The 18,395-nt window shown below is 33.1% G+C and overlaps 1 long non-coding RNA gene across 1 annotated transcript; it reads right to left on the reverse strand.

The window, feature by feature from the left end:
• Positions 1 to 1,446: 1,446 nt before the first annotated feature.
• LOC121773928 lies at positions 1,447 to 11,075 on the reverse strand. Its single transcript, XR_006044883.1, has 5 exons — positions 10,181 to 11,075; positions 9,083 to 9,169; positions 4,261 to 7,777; positions 3,161 to 3,247; positions 1,447 to 1,833 (listed from the first exon to the last, which is right to left on the reverse strand). It is a non-coding gene; the product is annotated as an uncharacterized LOC121773928 (long non-coding RNA).
• Positions 11,076 to 18,395: the final 7,320 nt, after the last annotated feature.

Raw genomic sequence — 18,395 nt, forward strand, 5'->3', positions numbered from 1 at the left:
ATTATGATATTGTTCTGCGTTTCTGTATTTAAATCTAGTTTTGCATAGATCAAAACCCTATATATATATATATATATATATAGAGGGGTGCATTATAATGATAATTCCAATTTGTGTGATAACCCTATAACTAAATCACCACCACACATTTTTAAAATATGCGGTCTTGATTTAATCTAACAAAACTATCATATTTCGGTTATATAAGGTCAAAATTATCATTTCGTTATAAAATTGGGCGCGTAGACGCTGCATTCAATTTCTCTCACACTCAAACCCTCCGAATCGCATTCAAACCCTTGCTTCTTCAGTTTCGAAGAAAAAACCATCCAAATTCTGGAATATGACGACGGAAAACGATCAAACATCATCGAAGAAAGGGTGGATGAAGTTTTTTACTTATTTCACTTTTGTTTTTTCTCGATTTTATCATTTTGCCAGCGATTCACGTTTTTTTAGATTCTATAGTTTTTTAGTGTAGATTTGGAGTTACATATCACAGCATGATGAATTTACTTTGAATTTACTACACACTTGGTTTTGTATCATCAATTCATACGTTATTCCATATTATTGTGTACAACAGTAATGCAGATTTGAAGCAGTTTATTTGAGTGCTGATTTTGTTAGTAGTGTTTTGTTCTACTTAAGTGACAGGTTATGCTCTCTCTGCTGTTTTGAACTCATTGAAATTTAGTAAATGATAGTTTCAGTGGATAAAATGATAGTTGCACTTGATAAAATGATGATTTCAGGGGATAAAATGATAGTTTCTGAAGGTAAAATGATAGTTTCAGTGGATAAAATGATAGTTGAATTTGATAAAATGATGGTTTCAGGGGATAAAATGACGGTTTTAGGGGATAAAATGATAGTTCAATCCTTTAAAAGTTTGGATTTGTCAACAATTCAATCCTTTCAAAAGTATCATTTTGCAGTAAACCTAACATTTAGAAGCAAAAACTATCATTTTATCAACTCAAAGTATCATTCTATCGGCAAAAGTATTATTTTATCAACTCAGAGTATCATTTTATCAAGCAAAACTATCATTTTATGCAGTAAATCTAACATTTATAGCAAAAACTATCATTTTATCAACTCAGAGTATCATTCTATCGGTAAAAGTATCATTTATCAACTCAGAGTATCATTGTATGGGGCAAAACTATCATTTTATCAACTCAGAGTATCATTCTATCCGGCAAAACTATCATTTTATCAACTCAGAGTATCATTCTATCGGCAAAAGTATTATTTTATCAACTCAGAGTATCATTCTATGCGGCAAAACTATCATTTTATGCAGTAAACCTAACATTTATAAGCCAAAAGTATCATTTTATTAACTCAGAGTATCATTCTATCCGGCAACAAGTATCATTTTATCAACTCAGTGAAGTAAATAGATACAACACAACAGTGAATTAAATAGTAAACAAGATATTAATGTACAATAAGAACTTGTTATTGAATTTAAATGAAGTTTTCTACAATAGTTCATGAACGCTTGAAGTTTACAATCATTTTTTCCACATCTATTTTGTAACACCCCCTACCCGATCGGCGGAGGGTCGAATAGGAAATGTCACAATTACGGTACCATAAATTATGGTCACTTAAAAACCAAACTTAATTCATTAACCTATCAGCAAAAATTCCAACACCATTTACAAACACAGCAGAAGCTATTACAAATATTCAAATACTATACATGCCACATCTAACAGAAATGGACACAAACGCAGCAAGCAGTGATCAGTGACCCACCGAGGATGCAGTGCTGGCGAAGAAACGAAAGAAATATCCAAAGGAATCCCCGATCCAATTAACCTGTAGCACACTCAACACTTCAGCCACAATTCTCTAACAATCAAATAATCATACAACTTAAATTCTTATTATTATATTTACCAATCATTACTTCATATATCATATTATTGTCTTATTAATTTCTAACATAAATTGGGCAGCGTCTCCTCTATAACCAACACATACCCAGAACCCAACAATAGGCAACATCAAACCCAGAATTTATCAACAGTCATCAACATTTATATGAAGCATCTAATATTCCAAATGATATCCATACATTAACATAGACAGATCACAGACGTCATCACACGTATCAACATACCCGTACCAGTAGTCAAATCTTCGCCCACGACTTCAAATTTCCAAACTATGTCATCAGAGGGATATAATAATACAAAACCTCACATATGTCATAAACTACATCTGTAAGTCTTAGATTTTCAATATTTATAACAAAACTCAACAGAACCATGTAACAGAATCCATTTTCACGTAAAAGATATTATGGTATCAAATTATAACAGATGTTTCACATAATATCATATTATAACTCATATGTTGTCATACACTTATTGTCACATATATCATCACGAATATTATGGTCAACACATCACAGAATTTCACACATGGCCCCTTAATGTGCTTGGTGACAGACTAGAGTACGCGGACCAGATCAGAATCAGATACAGACGCGGATTTTGTCCTCGAGAGGACTTCGCACAGATTACCCAATTAGGGTGCAGACAGATAATCAGACCATCCATTTTGGATGCAGACAGATAGTCCCGGGAACAGACCACCCATAGGGTGTAGATCAGACATATCAAATAACAGACGATCCTCGCTTCGGTTATCCAGAAGACGAGAGATCACAAATGATGCAGCGCTGCTGTCCTATGGCATGCCAATTGTACCCACAGAATACACTCAAGCACGGGGTGTAAACACCATCAAATCTACTCCTTTTCATCTCAATACATATTCTCAACTATTTCTAATATAACACATCAACAACTTATTTTCACACCATATCATATCGAATTTATAGATTAAATTCCGACATTCTCAAAACCATACCAGATTTCCAACAACACAGACACATCATACCTCATCACAGATAGATAGATCAGATCATGCATCATCACATTTATTTCCATCTCCTCAACGTATACTCTTTTCACATATTTCATTATCAAATCAATCAACAATCCATCATATTCTTATATTTTACTTCAAGAATATTTTATCACATAATTAATCATAAATTATTTAGACAATAAGTCACGTAATAATCCCGAAAAAAAAACGTAAGAGAATTAGGCCATTTAAGTGTTGAGCATGCTACCTGGATGACGTTATTTCCAAACCTTTCCATTCGACATTTCTTCTTTCGCCAATCCTTTATCCTTTCATTTGCTACATTTGGGTGTAGCTACCTCATAGAATTATAACACAAATTAATTTATCGAGAAATAACATTACTATAAGCTAAAAATTCTCCCCTTTATCCTCATCTAATATCCTACATGAAAGTAATTCCATGATCTACCAATTTACTTGTAATATGTCCATTACATTGGACTGTTTTCTTGTTAATGTTATGTAATCATTTAAAAGGCTTTAGAGGCGCAACTTAGTATTTTCAAATACCCTTGGAAGTCTAGTTTACAAAGCAACAAGATTCACTCGAAAATTCCTAATGGATCGAGAGATATTCTCCTTTCACCACAGACTACCAAAATCGAGCAGTTTCTGGCAATAGTTTCTACACAATTTTTATAAATAGTATTTGTACTCTTTAATTAATCACAAAATTCAGAGAACAACTAAACACCTTATAGTTAAATTAGAAAGTATGCAATCAAGTTTTCATCGACCTTAAATTCCCTGAATATTTCGGATAACACATACCAAAACATGACAAAGTACCAGAATTTTGACAGTTCGTAGCTGTGTTGTTATAACAATTTATACACATAGTAAACGAACTCCTAAATTCTCCATAAATTTCAGGGATCCTCTAGACTTATTATAGTATTTATAGAAATTGTTAAACCAAAGTTACCACTATTCTACTTATGCCAAACAATTCGGATCAGATCACTGAAAAACAGGGGATTAAACCTTGTTGAACAAATTCTATTTCAATTCATGTTAACTCAAATCTTAAATCATTTATTTCATCTATCATGAACATCTAACCACCAAACCATAAACCCTAAGGTATATTTCAGTCTCAACATCAAGTTCATACCATAGCAGTTTTACTTTGAAATTACCCATCAAAACGTGGCATACGACGTCCATACACTACGTATTCAACAATTAATCGAACATAAAACCATGTATCCATCAACTCCTATGGAGCTCGAAATTTTCAGATTTTTAACCTCAATATGAATTGAATTTCATGTTATAAAAATAGTATAGGAAGAAAGACCTTACTTGATTTGCTATGTTTTATACGATTAAATCCCCGATTTGCCGACGAACGAGCCAAATAAATGAGAAAGAAGGTTTTTGGCTATGGAGGTTGTGGGGAGCTGCTCATGGACGAAAATCATGAGGGAGAGAAGATAAGTCTTTGACTTTTAACTTTTATCCAACAACTTCTAGATTTTTCTTTAAAATTCTAATTATTTATTTAATTAAGTTAAATTTATTTCCTTGTACTAATTTATTTTCATGTCATACGATCCCATATCTATGAATTCTATATACCATCTCGTAGCACATTAATTCTAGTTTAATCTAAAACTATTCTCGTCCGACACCTTAAATGTTTCGACGATCGATTTTATGAAAAACCGAAATAATCGGCGATAAAAATTCTAATTACCCTCAAATGGCCCAAAATAATTCCTCACATTATTTACATACATTTTAGGTCATTTTCCATAATTTATAAAATTATTAGCCTGAAATTCTGATTTACGATTTCACGCGGGCAACGAAATCGTCGATAATCGGTTAAACGACTCCTCGTCTAAATTTTCTACCAAAGGGTCTGACTTAACTACTAATTCATTTCACATATCTAGAAATTTTGTTAAGCCCTACAATCCAGAATACTACACAAATCCTAAGAATTTCCCAATTTAGTCATCGAACAGCCTTAATCGACGACTTTTCTCAAGAACTCACCAAAACTCTTTAAAACTCAATTCTTCGCTCACATATCTTTTCTAACAATTATTTAAGACTTATATATCATTATTCCATGATTTATCGAATTATCAAAATTTATTTTGTTATTTATTTCGAATTATTCGCTGAAAACCCTAATTTCGACGATTTACAGCACCAGAAATTCACTTTTCCGTCTAGGGTGGATTTTGGGGCATTACAACTCATTCCCCCTAAAAAGAATTTCGTCCTCGAAATTCCTTCAGATTTTCTTACTCCTGAAGCGCCATGGTTTCTCTTATGTCATTTCATGGCATTACGTCATGCTTTTTAACTTGTCACAAAATCGCACTTATAATCACATAATCCAACTTCCACATATAATGCCACATAAGTTCATATTTCACCCTAATATATCATATTAAGATTATTAGTTCCATCATGTCACAGATTCAATAATACACATAAGCATACTTATCAAATTATATTGCATACTTCTTTACATTTTATTATCTGACAGAATTTCGCATACGTTCCAACGTGAAATCCATAGCTCTTATTTCAATAATCATTCATCAAATAGCATGTAAAATCACATAATCAGTAATTTCACATTTAGGTTCCTCATATCGCTCAATTTCAAACTCATATATTTATTTCATATATATTATAGCTCACTTAGAGCACCTATTTTCGTTTTCCATTTCATTTCTAAATCATCATTTAAATTTCCATATTCGCTTAGCTCGTCTTCGAGCGCACACATAGTTCTTACGGAGTTAACATTCTAATCTGATCACATTTTGTATCACATATCTTATATCATGTACAGTTACTTAGCTTATAATTTTATTGCATCACATCATATTTCCTGTTGCCCAATTCCGAGCACACATATAATCCATATAGAATTCATACTTCCATTCACATCACATAGTTCGATCTCGAGCGCACATACAGATTCAGATCCTGTCATTTATTTCTCATTTTTCCTATAAACAACAAGATGCAATGTTAATAATAAATTGTCAAATCAAACCAACAATTCACAACAAAGTTAAAATAACAAGCTAACATTCGTCAACAACCATATTTATTTTCAAATCCCATCATGTATCAATCATAAAAAATTTTGCATTCTCATAGCTCGTTTCAAGCATATAATTCATATGAATTTCTTACTTTCAATCATATCATATTTCATCTCATATGCCTTAACTTCGAACATGTTCCTTTATCACATGTAGCGCACGAATTTCTCATCATATCACATTATATGCTAATAGTTCATTTTTCATTTTTTTTTGCACCGTATAATCCATTTAGGGCACGCATTTACATATATCACTTCATCTGAAAACATCATATAATTCCATACATTCCTATGCATCCTTAAATATCATCAAATATAGCGATTACTAAATAACCCATCTACATTTAAGCTAATTTATTAAAGGTAACAAACATGGCCTAATAATTTCTACATAGGTCTCAATGAGCCATCCATCGCCTTCACTTGGGCACACATATCAATTATATCACATTTCTCATGCATATAGCTAGATCTCGAGCACACAAGTGCCCCGTTCAGAACATACGTATCCAACTCATATCACATCACATATTCATACACTTCATCTTCAAGTACACATAGCTCATTTAGAGCACACATATTCATCCATATCAGGTATCAATCAATTCACATGTTCACATTCAGATAGCCCGCTTTCGTCGTATAAAACTTAACATCATATATCCATACGATTTATCAAAATCAAATACAAAGGATAGATCTCATTCTTATCCATAACCAACACATTTACAGATCACAGAACACATGTTATTCGTAGGCTAATACGCATTATCATATACACATCATCACATATCACTTCCTCCCATCACACCAATCATCACATCATATTATTTCCTCCCATCACACCATATATCATATAGCAGTTCCACCAACGACACTATGTATCATATATCATAAATAATTTCTATACCCAATGTTAACGCATAAGCAAGGGCACAACACTTATATGACCATTCATTTATTATCCACATCACTGTCGTGTTCAACATATATCAAAATCAGATCTCAAATCATAATTAGCAAAAATTTACTTACTAATCATTTTACACTTTATAATCTTTTAGCTGGCATCATGAATCCCACAATGCCTATGTGCTCGTTACTTTCTCTTTATTAGAACACATTTCTTATCGACCTTTCTAAACTTAGTTCACTCGACTTATAAATTTTCTTGTCCGACAATGACGCTACCGAGATTCGAGTTATATGGGGTGGCCAGTCCCACATAACCACTTTCTCAGTCACATGGAAATTCATATCCCATCCTTTAGCGACCTCAAGACCATATAGTGTGTCAAATCCCCTTCTGACAACCTTCTGTATCAACATATGGTAGCAGCTGCATCGGGTCACTGATAGCGATAACGACTCAATGTCCTATATGACGTGTGTGCAACTAACTTTAACCCAATCAGAAACCTAGGAACGCCTAAACCTAGGCTCTGATACCAACTTGTAACACCCCCTACCCGATCGGCGGAGGGTCGAATAGGAAATGTCACAATTACGGTACCATAAATTATGGTCACTTAAAAACCAAACTTAATTCATTAACCTATCAGCAAAAATTCCAACACCATTTACAAACACAGCAGAAGCTATTACAAATATTCAAATACTATACATGCCACATCTAACAGAAATGGACACAAACGCAGCAAGCAGTGATCAGTGACCCACCGAGGATGCAGTGCTGGCGAAGAAACGAAAGAAATATCCAAAGGAATCCCCGATCCAATTAACCTGTAGCACACTCAACACTTCAGCCACAATTCTCTAACAATCAAATAATCATACAACTTAAATTCTTATTATTATATTTACCAATCATTACTTCATATATCATATTATTGTCTTATTAATTTCTAACATAAATTGGGCAGCGTCTCCTCTATAACCAACACATACCCAGAACCCAACAATAGGCAACATCAAACCCAGAATTTATCAACAGTCATCAACATTTATATGAAGCATCTAATATTCCAAATGATATCCATACATTAACATAGACAGATCACAGACGTCATCACACGTATCAACATACCCGTACCAGTAGTCAAATCTTCGCCCACGACTTCAAATTTCCAAACTATGTCATCAGAGGGATATAATAATACAAAACCTCACATATGTCATAAACTACATCTGTAAGTCTTAGATTTTCAATATTTATAACAAAACTCAACAGAACCATGTAACAGAATCCATTTTCACGTAAAAGATATTATGGTATCAAATTATAACAGATGTTTCACATAATATCATATTATAACTCATATGTTGTCATACACTTATTGTCACATATATCATCACGAATATTATGGTCAACACATCACAGAATTTCACACATGGCCCCTTAATGTGCTTGGTGACAGACTAGAGTACGCGGACCAGATCAGAATCAGATACAGACGCGGATTTTGTCCTCGAGAGGACTTCGCACAGATTACCCAATTAGGGTGCAGACAGATAATCAGACCATCCATTTTGGATGCAGACAGATAGTCCCGGGAACAGACCACCCATAGGGTGTAGATCAGACATATCAGATAACAGACGATCCTCGCTTCGGTTATCCAGAAGACGAGAGATCACAAATGATGCAGCGCTGCTGTCCTATGGCATGCCAATTGTACCCACAGAATACACTCAAGCACGGGGTGTAAACACCATCAAATCTACTCCTTTTCATCTCAATACATATTCTCAACTATTTCTAATATAACACATCAACAACTTATTTTCACACCATATCATATCGAATTTATAGATTAAATTCCGACATTCTCAAAACCATACCAGATTTCCAACAACACAGACACATCATACCCATCACAGATAGATAGATAGATCATGCATCATCACATTTATTTCCATCTCCTCAACGTATACTCTTTTCACATATTATCCATCATATTCTTATATTTTACTTCAAGAATATTTTATCACATAATTAATCATAAATTATTTAGACAATAAGTCACGTAATAATACCCGAAAAAAAAACGTAAGAGAATTAGGCCATTTAAGTGTTGAGCATGCTACCTGGATGACGTTATTTCCAAACCTTTCCATTCGACATTTCTTCTTTCGCCAATCCTTTATCCTTTCATTTGCTACATTTGGGTGTAGCTACCTCATAGAATTATAACACAAATTAATTTATCGAGAAATAACATTACTATAAGCTAAATTCTCCCCTTTATCCTCATCTAATATCCTACATGAAAGTAATTCCATGATCTACCAATTTACTTGTAATATGTCCATTACATTGGACTGTTTTCTTGTTAATGTTATGTAATCATTTAAAAGGCTTTAGAGGCGCAACTTAGTATTTTCAAATACCCTTGGAAGTCTAGTTTACAAAGCAACAAGATTCACTCGAAAATTCCTAATGGATCGAGAGATATTCTCCTTTCACCACAGACTACCAAAATCGAGCAGTTTCTGGCAATAGTTTCTACACAATTTTTATAAATAGTATTTGTACTCTTTAATTAATCACAAAATTCAGAGAACAACTAAACACCTTATAGTTAAATTAGAAAGTATGCAATCAAGTTTTCATCGACCTTAAATTCCCTGAATATTTCGGATAACACATACCAAAACATGACAAAGTACCAGAATTTTGACAGTTCGTAGCTGTGTTGTTATAACAATTTATACACATAGTAAACGAACTCCTAAATTCTCCATAAATTTCAGGGATCCTCTAGACTTATTATAGTATTTATAGAAATTGTTAAACCAAAGTTACCACTATTCTACTTATGCCAAACAATTCGGATCAGATCACTGAAAAACAGGGGATTAAACCTTGTTGAACAAATTCTATTTCAATTCATGTTAACTCAAATCTTAAATCATTTATTTCATCTATCATGAACATCTAACCACCAAACCATAAACCCTAAGGTATATTTCAGTCTCAACATCAAGTTCATACCATAGCAGTTTTACTTTGAAATTACCCATCAAAACGTGGCATACGACGTCCATACACTACGTATTCAACAATTAATCGAACATAAAACCATGTATCCATCAACTCCTATGGAGCTCGAAATTTTCAGATTTTTAACCTCAATATGAATTGAATTTCATGTTATAAAAATAGTATAGGAAGAAAGACCTTACTTGATTTGCTATGTTTTATACGATTAAATCCCCGATTTGCCGACGAACGAGCCAAATAAATGAGAAAGAAGGTTTTTGGCTATGGAGGTTGTGGGGAGCTGCTCATGGACGAAAATCATGAGGGAGAGAAGATAAGTCTTTGACTTTTAACTTTTATCCAACAACTTCTAGATTTTTCTTTAAAATTCTAATTATTTATTTAATTAAGTTAAATTTATTTCCTTGTACTAATTTATTTTCATGTCATACGATCCCATATCTATGAATTCTATATACCATCTCGTAGCACATTAATTCTAGTTTAATCTAAAACTATTCTCGTCCGACACCTTAAATGTTTCGACGATCGATTTTATGAAAAACCGAAATAATCGGCGATAAAAATTCTAATTACCCTCAAATGGCCCAAAATAATTCCTCACATTATTTACATACATTTTAGGTCATTTTCCATAATTTATAAAATTATTAGCCTGAAATTCTGATTTACGATTTCACGCGGGCAACGAAATCGTCGATAATCGGTTAAACGACTCCTCGTCTAAATTTTCTACCAAAGGGTCTGACTTAACTACTAATTCATTTCACATATCTAGAAATTTTGTTAAGCCCTACAATCCAGAATACTACACAAATCCTAAGAATTTCCCAATTTAGTCATCGAACAGCCTTAATCGACGACTTTTCTCAAGAACTCACCAAAACTCTTTAAAACTCAATTCTTCGCTCACATATCTTTTCTAACAATTATTTAAGACTTATATATCATTATTCCATGATTTATCGAATTATCAAAATTTATTTTGTTATTTATTTCGAATTATTCGCTGAAAACCCTAATTTCGACGATTTACAGCACCAGAAATTCACTTTTCCGTCTAGGGTGGATTTTGGGGCATTACATATTTTATTTGTTTTCCCATATTCTTCATAATGCTTTGATGCTAGTGACAAGATATTCAATGCCTCATGGTTGTTTTCCGACAATAATAATGCGCTGCAATACTTTGCTCTTAGTCTTTGGAGTATTTCCTTACTTCTTGCAGTTAATCCACACTTCCAATCTTGTTCACGCTCACCATAATAACATTCCAAATGTCGCATCAAAAAAACTCCACAATTTTCTACATTTGATGTTGTTCTCCAAGGCATTTTGACCCTTACTATGCTCACATCCTTTATTGATTTGCTTTGGTTGTGATACCCCATTTTTGTCAAATAATGACAAAAAAACAATATCTGCAATATATCATTATGAATATTAGATGTAGTTCAATATAAAGAGTACTATACTTCACTGTAATCACAAAAATACTTCACTATATATCATGTATACTTACCACATTTGCAGGGATGTTATCATATTTGATTAATACGTCCTCATCGTCAGCATTCTTCGAATTGTCAATCACCACTATACTTTTAGTACTAAATCTGAAGCATATGGTATAGTAATGTTCTGCAGCACATATTGGAAAGAACACCTACATAGATAATAATCATAATTTCAGAATTAAAACAATTAGTGAATATAACAAAGAAACAATTGAGTTAAGTATTTACCAAATCTACATCGCCCCATTTGAAATACGGAATTTGTTCAACCTCAGTTTGTAAATTGTCGCAGAATCTATCAATTAGAGTCATGAGGTCGACCCTATCAGGCCGGTCAACAATTGTATACAGCTGAAAGATGAGACCAGTCAAATCTGGATGGAAATAATTCACTTTGTGTCCTGTTTTATAGAACTAATGAACTGTGTATTGTGTACAATAGTGAAGTGAAATCAAAATAAGAGTGAAGTGTTTTGTAAATAAGAAATAAGAGTGAAGTGTTTTGTAAACAAGAATGAAGTAAAACCGAAGTAAGAGTGATGTGTTTTGTGAACAAGAGTGAAGTGAAATCGAAGTAAGAGTGATGTGTTCTGTGAACAAGAGTGATGTGTAAACAAGAGTGAAGTGTTTTCTGAACAAGAGTGAAGTGAAATCAGAATATAGTGCATATATACTTATGAAGTTTAAATATCATATAGTGAAATGAATATGACTAGTAGTGAAGTAAACATGCTTTATAATGAACATATACCATGCAATTAATTTTTCAAAATTTATATTATTCTTACGGATAGGTATGTTATGAAAAAGAGGCGCCTTGATGAAGATAGAGCCCTGTATTCTTCCATATTATTCTAATAAGAAGCCCATGCATTGATGACACCCACTTCTATTAGTGAACTTGGCAATAGTGAACTGAATTCTTTTTTTGTTACCATTATGACATTATCATCATACACTATGGCGTCCCTGTTCAAATATGTGTGTGTTAGCACATCTTTTGTATATTTTTCTTCTAAATCAGAACTATAATATAAATCTTACTCATTTGATTCATATGTTGTCATAATCCACAAAAAGATTTGTGATCCCTTCAAGGTAAACTTGGTTTTGGTCTGGAGCACCCTTTCATGGAATGGAGATTTCAATGAAGCTGATATTCTCTTCTCAGCTTTTGAACGCATGTCCATTTGTTCAATCCTAGCAGTTTCCTGTCAGGGCAAGAATGATATGAAAACTTCACTATATAAGACATATAGTTCACTTGATGTTTGTTAAAAGTGTTGGTGAATGGATGAGATATATCATTGCTTAACACTTACCATGTCTGGATTGTAAACTACTATTTCGGTTGAAGGATTTTTGCCAGATACATTCAAATCTGATTGAACACAATCATTTGTCTCCTGCAAATAGTGAAATGTGTTATAAAATAAGAATAAAAACTCAAAAAATAAATAAATTGTTTCCCAAATCTTCAACTTACTGGTTTATTTCCCAAGTTAATATCAGACAAAATTGATGTGCCTTCATTCATTAATTTGCATTTTTCATCATAAGCTTCCATCATTTTTTCCATAAGCTGAATCCATTCTGGATCATCTTCTTGATCCTCTTCCATAGCTTGTGTCATGTTTTCAATTGGCTTAGACACAGCTTGGTCCCCTTGATCAACCTCCACACCAACCATCTTTAGTGCATTTATAGCTGCAACTTTGAAGCAATTGGTGTTATTGGTATTTGCTGGAGCATCCTTTATATACCTCATCATTTTACTAATAGCATCTGCAGCCTCCCTAATTGAACTTTTAATTTCATCAGACGAAGGAACTTGATCAGTTGAAGGGGGGCTTCATCAGGTAAAGGAGCTTCATCAGTTGAAGGGTCAGAGGTAGTGACAGTTATTGAATCCTTGTTGGCATATAAAGATTCAATGGAGACAGGATCAATGATACTTTCTATGCATCCTCTTCCAATGGTGCCTCCATTATCGAATTCCATCTGTCCTCTCTCCTTAAGAATGGATTCTGTCCAGTTACGGACAGTTGGGAATCTTCTAACCACCAGTCTTGTTCTGTAGACAACCCTATCTACATAGCATGCCTGCAAAAACAGATCAATAATAAAATGCATTACAAGGACTTCACTCTTATTATGATTTTACTTCACTCTTGTTCACATAACACTTCACTCTTGTTCAGAAAACACTTCACTCTTGTTCACAGAACACATCACTCTTACTTCGATTTTACTTCACTCTTGTACACAAAACACTTCACTCTTATTCACATTGACTTCACTCTTGTTCACAAAACACATCACTCTTATTCTGATTTTACTTCACTCGTATAAAAAACACATCACTCTAACAATGCATTTACTACTTAACCGTGTAAAACATCACTCTAAATATGATTTTACTTCACTCTAAGCATGTTTTTACTTCACTATAAAGGAGTGGTTAAAATAGAAAACTCACCAAGAGGAAAGTGATTGGTCCAGTGAATGGGGTGGATTTGTTCTTGAGTTTCCAGCTATCATGTGCTGTGATTAGCGTATCCAACACGTAGCTACATTTGAAATATTGCCAATATCGTCCAAGATACGGCCAAGACATTTTCCGTTGGCAGTTGGTCAGATCAGAACATTGTCCAACAGAATAAGAAATATTTTCTTAAACCACTCACCACCTTCTAGATCACTATCAAGCTGCTCTTGCAAATCAGCTGGGGTTATTGCTTTGTTCTTCTTATCCTTGACAATGGTCTTCATCACATTATTCATTTCATGCTTCTTTTCTCTTTTAATCATCAACTCTCCTCTTGGCAGTCCCAATGTAGCATACACATCCTCCTCAGTGATGTGTAATGGTTGATCATCAATAAGTTTTATTCTGGAGCAGTTGTCATAATTAAAATTCTCAAGTAGTGAAAATGCCATGTCAGAAGGAATACATCGTATCTTCAAATGAACAAGCTGTCCAAAACCCATCTCTTCCAGAGAAGCTATTTGTTTGGAGTTCATTTTCTCAATGGCATCAACCAGAACTTTCACCCCTATCTTTACGACCAATTTAGGTCTTCTAATTTTACAACTCATATCTTTAACACTCTATCTTTTATCATGTTTCTTTCTGGCAAGCATTTCTTCTTTATCGTTGGTTTGTGACCTCCCACGCTTTGAGGCTGTAAGATATACAAAAAAGTGATCAAATTCATGAATAGACATTTAATATAGCTCAAAATTATTCACTGAGATAATTCTAAACATGCAAACATAATACAAAGGCTATACGATTTTCATAATCAGTTAACATCAGTGAAACAAGTATAAATCTAACCACAAAAACTATGGTTTTCATAATCACTTAACATTAGTCAAACAACTATAAATCTACAGAAACTACGGGTTTCATAAATCTAAACAAAGAAACTATCGTTTTATAATCTGAAACTATCATTTTACCTCTAAATATGAAACTGTCATATGTAACTCTAAATCTACACTAAAAAACTATAGAATCTAAAAAAATGAGAATCTAAAATCGAACAAAAACAAAAGTGAAATAAGTAAAAAACTTCATCCAACCATTCTTCGATGATACTAGAGCGTTTTCAGTCGTCATATTTCAGAAGTTGAATGGTTTTTCCTTCGAAACTGAAGAAACAAAGGTTTGAATACGATTCGGAGGGTTTGGATGCGATTCGAAGGGTCTGAGTGTGAGAGAAATTGAATTCAGCGTCTAGTTCACGTTTTCTTTCGAGGCGCCAATTTTATAACGAAATGACAATTTTACCTTTATATAAACTAATTATGATAATTTTATTTGATAAAATGATAGCTTTGTTTGATTAAAATGATACTCTGAGTTGATAAAATGATAGTTTTGCCAGATAGAATGATACTATGAGTTGATAAAATGATACTTTAACTGATTTGTAGGTATGTACATTCCTGCATATAATGATACTCTGAGTTGATAAAATGATAGTTTAGCCGTATAGAATGATAGTTTTGTTTGATTAAAATGATACTTCTGTCTGATAAAATGATAGTTTGCAGGAAAGAATGATACTTTGAGTTGATAAAATGACAGTTTTGTCGAATAGAATGATACTCTGAGTTGATAAAATGATAGTTTTATTTATTTGTAGGTATGTACATTCCCGCATACAATGATACTCTGAGTTGGTAAAATGATAGTTTTGCCGGATAGAATGTTACTCTCGGTTGATAAAATGATAGTTTCAGGGGATAAAATGATAATTTCAGGGGATAAAATGATAATTTCACAAGGTAAAATGATAGTTGCACTTGATAAAATGATAGTGTCAGTGTATAAAATGATAGTTTCACAGCATAAAATGATAGTTTTAGGGGATAAAATGATAGTTTTAGGGTACAAATTGATAGTTTCAAGGTATAAATGATAGTTTACAGGATAGAATGATACTCTGAGTTGATAAAATGATTGTTTTGTCGAATAGAATGATACTCTGAGTTGATAAAATGATATTTTTTGCCGGATAGAATAATACTATGGGTTAATAAAATGATACTATGCAGTAAACCTAACACTTGTAAGCCAAAAGTATCATTTTATTAACTCATAGTATCATTCTATCCGGCAAAAAGTATCATTTTATCAACTCAGAGTATCATTGCATGTAGGAATGTACATACCTACAAATCAGTAAAAGTATGATTTTATCAACTCATAGTATCATTCTATTCGGCAAAACTATCATTTTAGTGATGCAGTAAACCTAACATTTATAAGCCAAAACTATCATTTTATCAAGTGCAACTATCATTTTATCAAGTGTAACTATCATTTTACCTTCTGAAACTATCATTTTATCAAGTGCAACTATCATTTTTCCTTCTGTAACTATCATTTTACCTTCTGTAACTATCATTTTATCCCCTGAAACTATCATTTTATCCCCCTAAACCATTATTTTATCAAGTGCAACTATTATTTTACCCTCTGAAACTATATAAGCTGACAATTTAACCTGATAAAATGATATTCTAAGCGTATAAAATGACAGTAACCTTATAAAATGATATATAAGCTGAAGAAATGGCATATAAGCTGATAAAATGATACTTTAACGTGACAAAATGTGTTACAAGTTACTATTACAACTACTAGCTATCTTTAGGGGGTTCAAATTCTCTAATCATCTTTTAAACATCGATTGCCCCTTTTTTGCTATCATTCTGAAACTTCTGCTGTATCATTGAAAACGTCTGAAAAGCCTTCTTGTTAGTATCTTCAATAAGCAATGCTTCAGTATATTTGGCACGGAGTTTTATGAAAGCGCCTGTCCCTTTCTTCGTTAAACCTGAATTCCAGTTACGAACTGGACCACCCATGTAAGTCTCCATATGGCGCATCACATAAACTCCACAGTTAACTTTATTTGTATCGTTCTGCCATGGAAGAGTCATGTGTCTGATTTTTGACGTTTTGACAATTCTCTCCATTGATGGATTAACTCCATTTCCAAGATAAATTCGGAAGAAATGTTTCTATTCAAATAACACAAAACATACACGAGGTTGATTAAAAATGATATTATGTTTCGTACTAAATGATATTGAATGCATTTAACTAAACATACCAGCATACTTGGTGCAACTCCATATTTCTTCTTAATCAACTCTTCAGTAATCAGAGCATTGTCAATCACATCCATCATTTGCATTTTGAGATTGAAGCACATGATATAAAAATGTTCGTGCGCCCAGATCGGAAAGAATATCTAATTTTCAAAACATTATATACAAAAGTCATTTTCAAAAATATAGGTACGTTGTTGTGAGTTATGTGAGTTAATGTGATTAAGTTTCCAATGTGTGAATTAAATTAAGTGGGATAATGCATAATTATTCTAGTCATTTTATTGAAATTTTCGGCCCTCCTATTTATTGGAAATAATATTTTCTTTCTTAGATTTAATTAATTATTTAAATCCAAACCAAATTGTTCCTATTTTATTCTTCATGATTTTCGACTCCTTGTCCATCCCTTGAAATTTTCGAAATTCTCCTATTATTTAGGAGAATGAATTATTTTGTAGATTTAATTGGTACTTTGTTTATTTCCTTCCTTGAATTAAAATCCAATTAACTCTTACCATATCTTGCCAAATCTTTCCATATCCCATTCTAATTAGGATTTGACTCTTTCCTTCTTTGAGACCTCTATTTTATTCTTCCACAATTTTAATTGCTTTATTTAATTGTGGGATTTATCCTAAACTATAAATTAAAAGAACCCTAACCCTAGCCCTCATATTTTCGCCTCCCTCTTCTCTCCATACCACACGTCTCTCTCTTCCTCTCCTTCTCCACTAATCCTTCACCAATTCCTTGTTCTTGCATCATTGTGGATTTGGAAATTCAAGATTCATCGAAAAATCGCATCATTCGTCATTCCTACCTATTGTTTTTCTAGAGAAAGGTATACTTTGATTCATCTTTCTCCTTCTTACCATTGAATCCATGTTTCTTGATCCCCTCATGCATATAGTGAGTGTAGGAATCGTAGATCTCGGTTGGGAAGGATGCTTGCATGAGAAAGTATGTGTATGTGCGTGTATGTATGTGTGTGTGTGAGTTTGTGGATGATTCATTGGTGAATGCTATGTGTAAATAGGAGAACATGGCTGTGATATCATTTTTGAAGCATGAATATGTATGTGTGGATGAATGATAGACAAACCCTAGTTTGTAAATGTTGAGCATGAAAACTTTGGTGTTCGGACAGTAGGTCCCGATGAGTGTTTGGCCGACCAAATGATCTTATTTTGGCACGAATTTTTAACTGAGTGAAATTTTAAGTGTCTTCTGTGTTGTGTCAAAATTTCAG

The sequence above is a fragment of the Salvia splendens genome, chromosome 17 (genome assembly GCF_004379255.2).
Source record: "Salvia splendens isolate huo1 chromosome 17, SspV2, whole genome shotgun sequence".
Lineage (NCBI taxonomy): Eukaryota > Viridiplantae > Streptophyta > Magnoliopsida > Lamiales > Lamiaceae > Salvia > Salvia splendens.